This window comes from Hipposideros armiger, unplaced genomic scaffold, assembly GCF_001890085.2.
Source record: "Hipposideros armiger isolate ML-2016 unplaced genomic scaffold, ASM189008v1 scaffold_994, whole genome shotgun sequence".
Lineage (NCBI taxonomy): Eukaryota > Metazoa > Chordata > Mammalia > Chiroptera > Hipposideridae > Hipposideros > Hipposideros armiger.
Genome location: NW_017732344.1, coordinates 422,499 through 435,335, shown reverse-complemented (window position 1 = coordinate 435,335; position 12,837 = coordinate 422,499). Strand labels below are relative to the sequence as shown.

Here is a 12,837-nt window from a genome sequence, read left to right as displayed (position 1 = left end):
AGATCACTAAGTCTTTTTAAATAAAACTATTAAATAAAAAACATATACTTTTGGTTTTTCATGAAAATCTACCAAATTAAAAAATAAAGATTATTACTTACAAAAATAACTACTAAAAATTCAAAAAGTAAAGCCTTTTTATTTCTAAATTTTTTGGAATATCATTGTGAATGGTTAGAAATAAAAAGTAAATAAATTTAACCTCAAACACCCTGACTCTTTGAAAATAAGAAATATAATCCCACATATGTCTGTGTCAAAGAATAAAATAAAAAACTGAAATTAGGCATTCACTAGAAAATAGTGAAAAAGAAAATGTATCTTCTTATAGAATATATCAAACTTGCAGAATATAGCAATGAATACCTTAAAAAATGGCTACAGGGGCTGGCCAAGTGGCGCGTTGGTTAGGAGTTGGCTTGGGACGCCAGCTCTGAGCAGCAGGGCCCCAGTTCGGATTCCACATGGGGGCCAGTGACTCTGCGCCCTCTACAGCTAAGATGGTGAACAACAGCTTGACGTGGAGTTGGGCTGCCTTGAGTCACTGTCGATGGCATAGCTGCAGCCCCTTCTGCAGTGGGCTGCGGTGAGCTACTGTGTGTGGCCAGCAGCCAGCATGAGCGGCCGGCAGCTGGTGTGAGCTGCCAAGAGCTGCTGTGAGCGGCTGTCCAAAGGCCCATGACCAATCTGCCTCACCTGGGAAGAGTGCAATGATAATACCAACACGGGCCAGTGAAGCGACATCCTCCACAACTAGACTGAAGAACAAAAGGACAGCAACTTGTCTGTTCCCCTCCCCAATTCCCCCCAAAAAATCTTAAAAAAAAACAAAAACGGCTACCAAATTAAAGAAATATTAAAATACAGAAAAAGATGCTCGAGTTAACATTTTTTATTAAAGTATAAACAAAAAGAATTCAAAGAAAGTTGGAAGAAAGAAATGATAAAAAGAACTAAAACTAATGAAATGTAAAAATAAAATAAGGGATAAAGAAAAACAAAGTTGATTCTTTGGTTCTATTTTAGTATCAATTTTACTTATTTTATATATTTATTGCTCTTATTTGATTTGGGTTATTTTATATATTTGATTCTATATTATTATCCAAATAAAATAGATCAGTAGTAAAACAAAGAAACCAAGAGAGCAAGGTGTTCAAAATTAGAAATGACAAGACAGATGTGTCAACAACACATAATACATTATAAGAGACTAACATTACATCATTCCCTAATAATAATTTGCCCAGAGCTGGACTGTGAGCCTCTATAATCATGTTAACCTTTTCCCATTGACTCCACAAACAGGAGACTGATCTGGGCACACAAACTATGAGCGCCATGTAGGAGCCCTGGGGTCAAAGAGGAGCCCTACATTTTACTTAACCTTTTAGGGATTTACACCGAATTCTTCCAACCTTAGAAATTATTTGAACAAACTAAAAACTGGGTAAGTGTGCATGGTCTTAAATTTAATTTTGAGAATAAGTACTTTATCTTTCTAATACCTTGTGATATGGCAAGTGCCCTGTCTTTTAAAAAGTTGCTACTAATACCTTAATCTGTAAAAAATGTATGAGTTTTTCAAAATGCTTTCACAAGTGTTATCTCGTTTCATCCTGACAACAGCCCTGTGAGCCAGGCAACAGCCTTGGAATCCTAATTCCTACTTTAAACGGGGAGAAAATAGAGATCGTGTATAAACTTAAATCTGGAGATTTTTTCCCACATACCACACTTTGCCTCACTTCCTTTTTTTCCCTTACTTCAATCACCCTGTTAAATAACTGTTGCCATTCTTATTGTTAACCACCCAGGCTGCTATAGGATATTCCTGCTACTTATGGGATACTGATAATTAGGCCATAGAGTATATTTGACATGTGTCTTATATAGGTTATCTGGCCCTGTAAATGATTCGCAAATGGAAAATATGAAAATGATTCCCATTCTTATAACAACTATCAATTTAATTCTCATTTATGCCTTCTAAGAAAATCACAACCTCCATTGTAACTTCATCTCATGTCACCTCTGCTCCCTGCACATAATAACCAAAACTTTTTGCTATTGCTTTATCATTTGAATTATTTCTTACAAACTGATTGATAATTGTTTAAGGCCAAATGCTCTGCTTATTCACCCTGCTTCCAGTTTTTCATTAAGACACATACACACACAAGGAGTCGTTAAAGAGAGATTAGAGAGAGGCAGAGAAAGAAAGAACAAAAGAAAGGAAATGAAACCCTTGACGAAGCATTTCTCAAGCTCTCAGGTGGAGTCAGTGGTTCCATTCTGTAGGCTAAACAGATTTAAAAAATATCTTTGTATTGGACTTCTATTTTATAATTTCCACTATACTTTGAGCTCCCCAATAAGTTTATTAAAGGCATACATACATACTTCCCAAACCAGGGAAGTCACAGAGTTTACAAACTTTTGAACCATTTATCTATGTGTAATGAAGGTATGTTTTTCTAGGACCCTGACTGGAGGAAATCTTAAGCTGGCTCAGGTTAGCACCAATTAGTCACTAATACCAAATACTGGTGAAGGGGAAGGTGCCCCTCCAGGTGTGGGGTATCCCCATCCCTCAGCCCCCTATCTCCTCATGGAATGGGGATAGAGGTGTCTAAAAACACCCTGGAGTATGAAGATGGAAGACAATCCACCGTGGACAGCTTGAATGGAATGATCATACTTTTGAAATCACTCCAGCTAAACAATCCATGGGTGACATAAGGCAGCCATAGATGTTGTACTACCACAGAATGATATCAACACAGGTTTCAGTTTTGTGGAGACATATCTGATTAAGACTCCTTGGGTAGGATTGCAAACTGATGAATATGGGAAGAATGTTGAACAAAAGCTTAAAAGACAGGAAACACCAGGTATACTTAGGGAATAAAAAAATTCTAATTGCATAAAAGAAAAAGATATTTAATGGGGAATAATTTCTACTAGTTAATGAAACATGATAGGTCATGAAGGACTCTGAATACTATAAAATAACACATCAGCAGGGGGACTGACAAAATTGGAGCCATCCTTTATGAAGATTATCTAAAAAGCAATGGGCATCATAGACTGGGGGATAAAAATGCTAGGAAGGTCAGTAATGAAGTTACTATAATAAAGCAGCTAAGTGCAGCTAAGAGAAACTAGGGCAATTATCAGAAGATTGGAAAGACAAAGATAAGTATGAGAAATGGTCTAGAGATGAACCCCAGTGGTTTTGCCACAATTCCATCCAATTGCAATCAAATTCCCTTGTATTGCAAAGGAAGTTCCAGAAAAGATAGGACTCCACTTTCTTATTCAAACACCTTTATTAAATATTATTGATTAGAAATTTATCTTTATTAGAAAGCTATCAGAATCAATGCTATGTTCTCTGATTTCTAAGTTTAGCAAACTCATGCCTTTATACCTATAAGCACCTATTAAAAGATATACATATTAATTAATAAATATTTATCAAATGTTTAGTAAGTGCTTTGCACTTTTCTAGGCTCTGAGGATATAGCAGCGGTAAACAAAACGCATTATTCTGTGCCCTCATGTACATTATAATCTGGGAGGGGAAACAGACAATACATATGTTATATATACATATGTTTATTGTATACACGTATATTATATATACAACATGTTGTATGTTATATATGAATATATTATATACCAATAAAATAACATTTATAGTATATTAGATGATGGTAACTATAGAAAAAATAACTCAGGGAAAGGCGATAGTGAGGGTCAGGGTAGTGGAAAGTTGTGATTTTTACACAGGGAGGTCAGGGAAGGCCTCACTGAGAGGAAATTGGCTAAAGACTTGAAGGGGGAGGGGAAATGACCCATGTGGGTACAGGGGTCAAGAGAATTCCAACAGAGGGAACAGCCAGAAGAAAGGCTCTGAGACAGAAGTGGGTGTAGCATTTCAAACAAGTGAGGGAGGCCAATGTGGCTGAAGAAGTGAGGGTAGGAACAGTAGTAGCAGGAGCTATGGTTAGAGCATCTTGGGTTCAAACTGTGTAGGGCACACTATGTCATTGCAAAGACTCTGAGTTCAGTTTTTACAATGGTGAAGAAGGGATCCCATTGGAAAGTTTTGAGCAGAGGAGTGACAGGATCTGACTTAAGTTCTAAAAGGATGACTCCTGCTGCTGCTGACATTGAACCATAGAGAGTGGAGTGCAGAGCGGGGTGATGAATTGGGAGGCAATTGTTAACTAAGATAGGGAAATAAATAGATGGACTAGACCAGGGAGGCAGTGGTCAAGGTGGTCAGAAGTGGTCAAATTCTGCATCTATGGTGAATAATAAAAAAGGAACAAAATCTTCTTAGCCTGTTATGTATGAACAAAGTACTTTCAGTTATGCTGACACAAAGATGAATATTTGAGCCTTAAAGTGAATTTAAATTTAAAAATTTATTTTAAGCCAGACTGTTCAGATACGCCAGCTCCCCTGAGCCCCAGTCAATGGCCCACACTCTCTAAATATGCTGAGTTTGCTCCCAAAGCATCATATAACACTGTCAAAACTGTACAGATTGATATGTGCATGTCAGTCACTAAAACATCCCCTCATCCAGGAATACTCCAACATTCATGCACATATTCAAAGATTTTTCAGCTAGTGCATTCTGTACTCTTAGAACTCTCTTTGGCCCATTTTTCACATTTAGCACAGGTGCATTTAATTGAATTATGTAAAGAAGATAACAGACTATCTGACATCTAGAGGAATAGTGTATGCTCTAAAGCTTTTTAAAATGCAAAACCAATTTTTTAATTTAAAATTAAGCTTGCCACTGTCATTGATATGAACTGCATGTTGTGATTAATGAACTGCAAGCCAGCATACTTAAAGAGACGACTCGTTCTGGACTGTTTCTGAGGTTAACCAAGGAAAAGTTTGAGAAAAACTTATATTCATGAGGCTAATTTAATGTGCAATATTAATATTTATATATTCTTACACACAGTAAAAATCTAACTATTATGTAGATTTTTTTATTGATTTAAGTTGTATACTTTACTCAAAGGAACAGTTAAGGGACACACTTGAACTGGTGTTCACAGCAAGGATTTCTAGTAAATTTATTAGCTGAACAGTATCTATTTGGGTTCCAGTTCCAGGTATTGGAGTAAGCACGTTCCATCATGCCTTTCCCTCTGAATGCAACTATAAAACCTGGGCAAAATGCATGGATTTGCAAGTTAAGGGCTCTGAAAATTAAATAGTAGCAGGTAGACTGGGGAAGATGGCAATTTGAAGTATCAAGAAATTAGTGGTGAGTTTACCTCTTTTCCTTTTTTCCAGTATCAACAGACTAAAGTCACGTGACCCAAACCTGGACGTGGGCACTGGGGTTCAGGCAGAGCTCTAGCAGAGGTTCTCTAGTCCTGGTTCCAAGCAGTCCTGTAGCTGCAGCAGTAGCACCAGCAATGGGACCCCACAGATAGATGCTAAAATTATTAGAGAATAGCATCTTCCTGCCCAAATTGCTGCAGCTGTGGTCCCAAAAGAGTGGACTGAATTAGCTTCCCAATTTTTCCTTGCAATTTGGTTTTGGCCCCAGCTGTTGGCACAGCCATGGAAGTATGTGCCACAGTGAGATAACTAAAGCCCCAGCTTTCTGGCAAAAGGACCAAAAAGGGAAGCCCTAGCGATCCAAAAAGCACTGGGGCAATTGCAAAGAGGGCTCAGGAAAGAAAACTCATAAAATTATATGTAAAAACCCTGGGCTCCTTTCCCAGAGCTGTGGCTGTGTGGCTGATTCTAGTCAGCAAACTAAGACTTGGAGAACTCAACTAACAGAAAACTTCCCTTGCCCCTGAATGAAAAGCTCCTCACAGAGTGAGCAGTAGTGCTACATAGGCTTTAGCCGAACTGACACTGAAACCACCTCCATATTGAAGTCAACCAAGCTATCATTTTTTTCCACAAATGCGGAATCCACAATTTATTGCATACTTTGAAGAAATGAAAGTGCTTTCTTATTGGTGAATGGCATAATCTAATGGTGTAGTTACTCTATATAACAATGAAGCTGATAAAATTTGATAAGATCAACTCCATGAATACAGTAGTTCATAGTGCTCACCTCTTATCTGATAAAATGTTTACCTTTCCTCGGTATTTTTTAGTAAAAATGCATTTATTAAAGCAATGTTAGAAAATGTAGATCTTTCACATAAAGGAAAAATTATCTAAGGATTTCTCACCCATTTGCTTCATCTTTTTTTTTTCTGTTTAAAAGTTTTGTTCATTTTATTATTTTTTTTAATTGCTTTTACATTAAAGGTCATTTGTGGGTAATTTCCAGTTGATGTTATTTTTATTTTAGATATGCATGCAGTGGATTGCCTACACGTTGTCACTATTTCAAATGGTGATACAAAGAACATATTTTGGCCAATATTTTTTCACATTTATGTACTTATATATCCCTTTCTCCTCATCAACAGTTTAATGATGCATAATTGATATGCAATGAATTGCACATAAAGTGTACAGTTTGATAAATTTTGACATATCTATGCACCCTACAAACCATTGCCACATCAAGATGGTCGATTATATATTGATATATACATATCAGCTTCAAAAGCTGTCCCTTTGTAATGTTTCTCTCCTGCCCCTCAGCTCCTCCCCTAGGCAGATCCACTTTCTATACATTAGTTTGCATTTTCTGGTATGCAGGTATATTCCAAGATAAATTTATAAACTATAATTTATCATGATATATATGACTAATTTGCCAATTAAGTGACAGATATTACCAAATTGTTTTTAAAGAGTCTATACCAATTTCAGCAACACATACAAGAAAGTTCATTTCTGTACACTCTTGCTCAAACTAAGCTCTATGAAAACTGTTGATCTTTTCTGTCCTAAAGGAAAGGGAAAACAATTGCTTTACTGTTATTTTCATTGAATTAAGAGTGAAAAGGAATATTTTTCATGGTTATTATTGGTAATAGATGTTTATACTTATAAAAATGTCTTGCTCATGTCATTTGCCTACTTTTGTATTGGGTTGTATATTTTTTGATTAATAAGGGCACTTTTTATTTTACAAAATTAAGTTATTTTCTTTTATATAGATGTGCTCATAATCATCGAAGGTTTACATAAGACAAACTCAAAGCACAGAAGTTATATGATAAAGCAGGGATTTATTAAAATTTTACCACAAACATGTTTTTATAAGCAAAATTATATTTGGTTTTAAATGAGAATATTACATTAAAATTTAATTTCTCATTTTCAAAATACCTAATGGTATACTAAATTAAATTTCACTAAAATAATTGTCAAAGTCTGAAACACCTGTCTGAGAATAACTTATGAATATTTCAGGATATTCTATTAGTCACATATCTATTTTCATTATGTATCTCCTATAAATAGTATTCAAAGTGAGCACAATGCGATACATTTGACATGGAAAGCCTAGCTAATCAAAGTATTTAAATACACTTTCATAAGTTTAAAATGACAACATCTCATTTTGGTGTGTAGAGTTAAGGGATGCTAAAATGTTTGAACTAATATCACCAGTAACATTATGATCTTTTGTCCTAATTTAATTAATATTGAGCCCAATATACTCTGGAAATAACTTCATTGACTATTTCTGATTGTGCTAACCAGAGAGACTAGGAGAGTGTACTCTTAAATTTGCTTGAGAGAATTAGGAGAAACTTCATGATAAAATTGTTAGAGGCATTGTCTGTTTCCAGAAATGTGTCTCTTTCCTTAGGGCTTCAAGTTAGGAGGGAAAAAGGGGGCAGTGTACTCATAGGTAGGTGGAGTGGGGTGGAGCCTGTATTGTTCAAGGGGCCACATTAACAGCTTTGGATGCAAAACAAAAAAGTTTTGACTTTTTTAACAGTAACGCCAATATTTCTTAACCTTTTACAAACTATGTTCTCTGTATTTTAAGTCTGAATAATATTTCATTGTATGTATATACCACATTTTCTTTATCCATTCATCTGTTGATGGACATTTAGGTTGTTTCCACACCTTAGCTATTGTGAATAGTGCTACAATGAATATGGGAGTATCTGTTTGAGATTTTGATTTCAATACTTTTGGGTAAATACCCAGAAGTGGGATTGCTAGATCATATATAGTAATTCTAGTTTTAATTTTTCCAAGAACTTCCATACTCTTTGTAATGAGGCTGTACCATTTTGCTTTCCTACCAACAGTGTACCAACACTGTACAGGGTTCTAAGGTTCAATTTCTCCATATTTTCATGAACAGATTTTTTTTTAAATAGCCACCCTGAAGAAATTCCACAATATGCAACAACATGAATAAATCTTGAGGACATTAATGCTAAGTGAAATAAGCCAGTGACATAAACATAAATACTACATAATACCACTTACATAAGGTATCTAAAACAGGTCAAAATCATACAATTGAGTAGAATGATGTTTGCCAAGGTTTGGGGGGAGGGAGAAAGGGAGAGTTACTACTCAATGGGCATAAAGTTTCAGTTAAGCAAGATGAAAAAATTCTAGAGCTCTGCTATACAATAGCGTACATATAGTCCACACACTGTATCGTGCACTTAAAAAATTGTTGAGGGTAGATCTCATGCTAATTGTTCTTACCACAATAAAAAATAAAAAAATTAAATTAAATTTAAAAAATAAATACATGTTCCCTCTATTTTTTTGCTTTGTTTTGTTTTGTTTTGTTTTGTTTTTTCGTATATCTTGTAAACATCCCCACCAGGCAAAAATGATTTTTTTCAGTTTTCATCAAAAATAATAATAGATATATTGAACATACTTCTTTATATTATATACTTCCAGCTCCTCCCTCTGATTTCTTCCCTTAGGGAATGAAAGAATTCTCTCCATCTCCCAAAGTTCAGAATCTTTGCTGCAAGCCTTGGGGAGATCATCATTTATTGAACAAATACTTATCAGGTATTTTATCATTCAACTAAGGGTCTGCACAGGAGGGAGATATAAGCAGATATGTGACAGCCATATTTCTCTGGCAGCACTTGAAAGGACTCCAGGGGAGGACGTCATGAACTGACACAGAGGTTGTCAGAGGAGAAACGTGAAACGGTATGCAAAACACCACTAATACATAGATGTGAGACAAGCTAGAGTAGGGAGCTGTCATTGAGGATCCAAAAATCAAATGCTATAGCCTGGGCATTCAGAACAAAATGTTGCTAGCACAAGTTTTGGTGCTAAAGCCATCCTGTGCCTGGAACAGCAGGCAAGTTTCTGAGTACCTCCGTGTTGTGCTTCCTGTGGCTACCAGGCTGCACACGGTAATTCTGGGTACAGGTAGAAGGAATATAGGGTCTTGATGACTATTTCCAAAGAGTTCTCATGGGTTTCAGACAGCCAGTATTAAATTAGGTGCTCAAACCTCCCTATATCAGATTAACAGATTAACATTTTAAATTTAGTTTGGCTTAACTGGAGATATATCATTTTAGACGAATGAAAAATCTCATCTGTGTTCCTATCCTCAGCTCTTACTTTATAAAGCCAAAACTCAGCAGTGACTGGAAAAGGGAGCCTAGACAGAAGGTTGGGGAGGGCTTCACCAGCTCACTGTGAAAGAGACCTTCGGTTCGGATGCAAATAGCCATCTCCTAAATCGTCCACCTATCTAAATAATAGCCTATCTGCACACTTACTCCTTGAGGCTCCGTGGATTCCTTTACTGCCTTTTTAATCTTTAAAGCTGACTTTGCCATTCATCTTGAAACTGTGTGACCTCCACACAATATACCAACATGATGAGAGACAATAAGAAGCGCTGAAGATTGACAGTCCCATACCTGAGCATGTTAGTCTTTTTACAGCCTCGGAAGTTAAATGGGAAAGAAAATTTGCCAGTACTAGAGTTTAGTTTATGACAGCATTCCCATTATAAAGCCTTTGGAAGGCTATTAAATATGTTCATTACATTTATTAAAGTATGAAGCAAGAAAAGACTTTATATGGTAACTGGTTTATGAGGTCTAACAATTAAGTTTGTGAACTTGTGCAACCACGTTGCTAACATTTTTTTGATATCACAGAGATTATTCATTATGAATTTGTACCAACTGGACAAACAGTTAATCAAGTTTACCATATGAAACAGCTGAAAAGGCTGCGTGAAAAAGTTAGACAACCTGAACTTTTCGCCAACAATTCATGGCTCTAGCATCACAACAATGTACCAGCTCACACAGCACTGTGTATGAAGTAGTTTTTAGCCAGTAAACAAATAACTGTATTGGAAAACACTCCCTACTCATCTGATTTGGACCCCAATGACTTCTTTCTTTATTCAAAGATAAAGGAAATACTGAAAGGAAGAGATTTGGATGACATTCAGGACAACAAGGGTCATACGATGACAGCTCTGATGGCCATTCCAGAAAAAAGAGTTCCAAAATTGCTTTCAAGGGTGGACTAGGCACTGACATCGGTTCATATCTTCCCAAGGGGAATACTTCAAAGGTGACACTAGTGATATTCAGCAATGAGGTATGTAGCACTTTTTCTAGGATGAGTTTGTTTACTTAATTGTCCTACCTTCATATAGTAAAAAAAGAGTTTTTCCATTTCATGTTATATTAAACTGTTTGATCAATATTTCTTTTAGATTGTTTCTTTCACACAAAAAAATGATACTATATTTTAAAGGATACATGGAAATAAAATGTATTGGGACATTATACAAAAGTGCATATAATGCTGAGTAATATCTTATAATTAATTTCCTTTAAAATTATACTGAGCTACTTTAAAATATATCCCACTGATAAGTTTGCTTAAAGGAGGGAAAGAAGCTATATAGGGGAAACTTGCATTTGAAGTCTCTATCTTAACTTCAGTGATTCTAAAAATAGATACATTTATAAACAGACTTAAATACAGACTTAAAAAGAAGCTTAGATAGTCATCTTAACCTCTCTTAGCCTTGGTTCCTCCATGCAACAGATTAAGTGAAGTTCATAATGGTACTTTTCAAAGAGCATAGATACTATGTCTTTTTATGCTTTTTTTTGTAGAAAAAAAATGCATAAAAGTGATAGCTGAAAACTAAAAAACTGGCTCTAGGTATGTTATGACTTTGGAAATCTAGAAAGTGTAGATGTAAGTTTTACTTGGTTCCCATACGTAATCTGATACAAATGCCATTCCATTCCCCAATCATGAAAAGAGTATATTTAATGTTAATAGATATTAATATAGGCATTAAATATATAGGAAATAAATCTATTATTTTTAATAACATGTTTTATGATTTTGTTTCTGTAATTTTTTTAGATAGATATTTCTACTATTAGGGATGTTCAAGTGACCTGGGACTACAAAGGTCATCAAATTTTGAGAAAAGTTTGTGTATGTCTTTTTGATCAATACTTTCTGTGAAACATCAATGGATTTCGTAGCTGTCATGACAACTATGGGTTTTCTGAATTTGGCTTCTGGTTCTAAGCACTTTACAGCTATCAATCATGTGTAGAAATAACCACTTCATGATATGGTCAAATCAGATATATTAGCATGGTTATAGAGATGTAAAAGGAATTAAAAACAAGCTAGCATTTTATGAACTGTAAAATAGAGTTTCACAGAATATGATATTTTAAAAACAAGGTAAAAGCTTTACAGAATACAAAATATATTTACAGAAAAAAAATATTAGTTTTTAATCTATAATGCCAAATGCTTATTCCAATTTCTTTAGGACAGACTAGTAAGTATGAAAATATATACTCATGCCCTTTAAAGGATTTAAATAGCTACTAATAAGTAAGGCTTAAAGGCATAAAAGAGGCTTTCATTGAAAACTATATTTATGTAAGATAAATATTTTAGAAACTGAACGGTAAGCCTTTCCAAATTGCATTGCAGAGATGAGTAACCTGTGGCATCTGCAGCTATCCTGAGTGGCTTTATAGTGAGTGTTCAAATTATAGCACATAAAAATGTTGAGGCACGCATTCAGGGGCAGCTCAATTTTCTTGTAATCCTCATAAAGAGAGAAAAACAACAGCCTCTTTGTTGGGTACTTAAGCTGGGAGCAGTGTGGAGAGAAAGGGAAAAGAGAAAACACAATATTAAGGACAATAATAAAACTCTGCTGGGCTTTTGAGCCCAAGGTCATTGCCCCTAAGACTTCATTTTTCAGATATTGCTCTGATTTGTGAACTACTGGATTCCGAAATATCCCCCCGCTTTGCCTCTTGGAACATGACCAAGAAGGTAAGATGTGAGTGGCAAGGAGGGCTCATCCCTATTTCCAGTTCTTCCACCGTACTGGTGATGAGCATTAGCTATGTCTTAAAGGAACTCAGGCATGATTCCCTGCCTGCTGCCTGAGTTTTATCTATGCAGGGAGGAAGGGACAAAAGGTGCACTGCATCATCTCTACTTCCAGCACAGCATATGAAAGCCAACATCTGCCCAGGTGGTTTCCAGAGCTGCTACAGTTTGCCTTCCTCACAGAATGGTTGTGAAAATTAAAAAGCATATAAGAGAATATTTGGCAATTATGAAGTAGTCTACAAATAAAAAGAACTCTCCATGTTAAGAAAAGCATGTTGTCAGTGAAATTTCTCAGAAATCTCTTTTCATAAAGTATTACCTCATCTATGAACCACATGATAAAATCCCCCTTAGAGAGCCACCAAACTTTTAAATAAATCTGTGGAATTAGTAGCCCTAAAATTGTAAATAGTTGGGTAATTATGTAAGTGTTGGACCACATCTTGAATACCTGTCTTTGTTGGGATGAAGAAGGGTATAGAATACTTGGGTGTATTATGACATTTA

At 35.6% G+C, this 12,837-nt stretch overlaps 1 long non-coding RNA gene across 2 annotated transcripts; it reads left to right on the top strand.

Annotated features, from left to right (window-relative positions):
* The first annotated feature begins 1,308 nt into the window (after positions 1–1,308).
* Positions 1,309–10,381, top strand: LOC109375854 (uncharacterized). 2 transcript variants are annotated; one of them, XR_002122660.1, is made up of 4 exons: positions 1,309–1,450; positions 8,874–8,964; positions 9,042–9,111; positions 10,346–10,381. It is a non-coding gene; the product is annotated as an uncharacterized LOC109375854 (long non-coding RNA). The 2 variants fall into 2 exon arrangements; XR_002122661.1 differs by lacking the exon at positions 8,874–8,964 and having other exon boundaries at positions 8,986–9,111.
* The last annotated feature ends 2,456 nt before the right edge of the window (positions 10,382–12,837 follow it).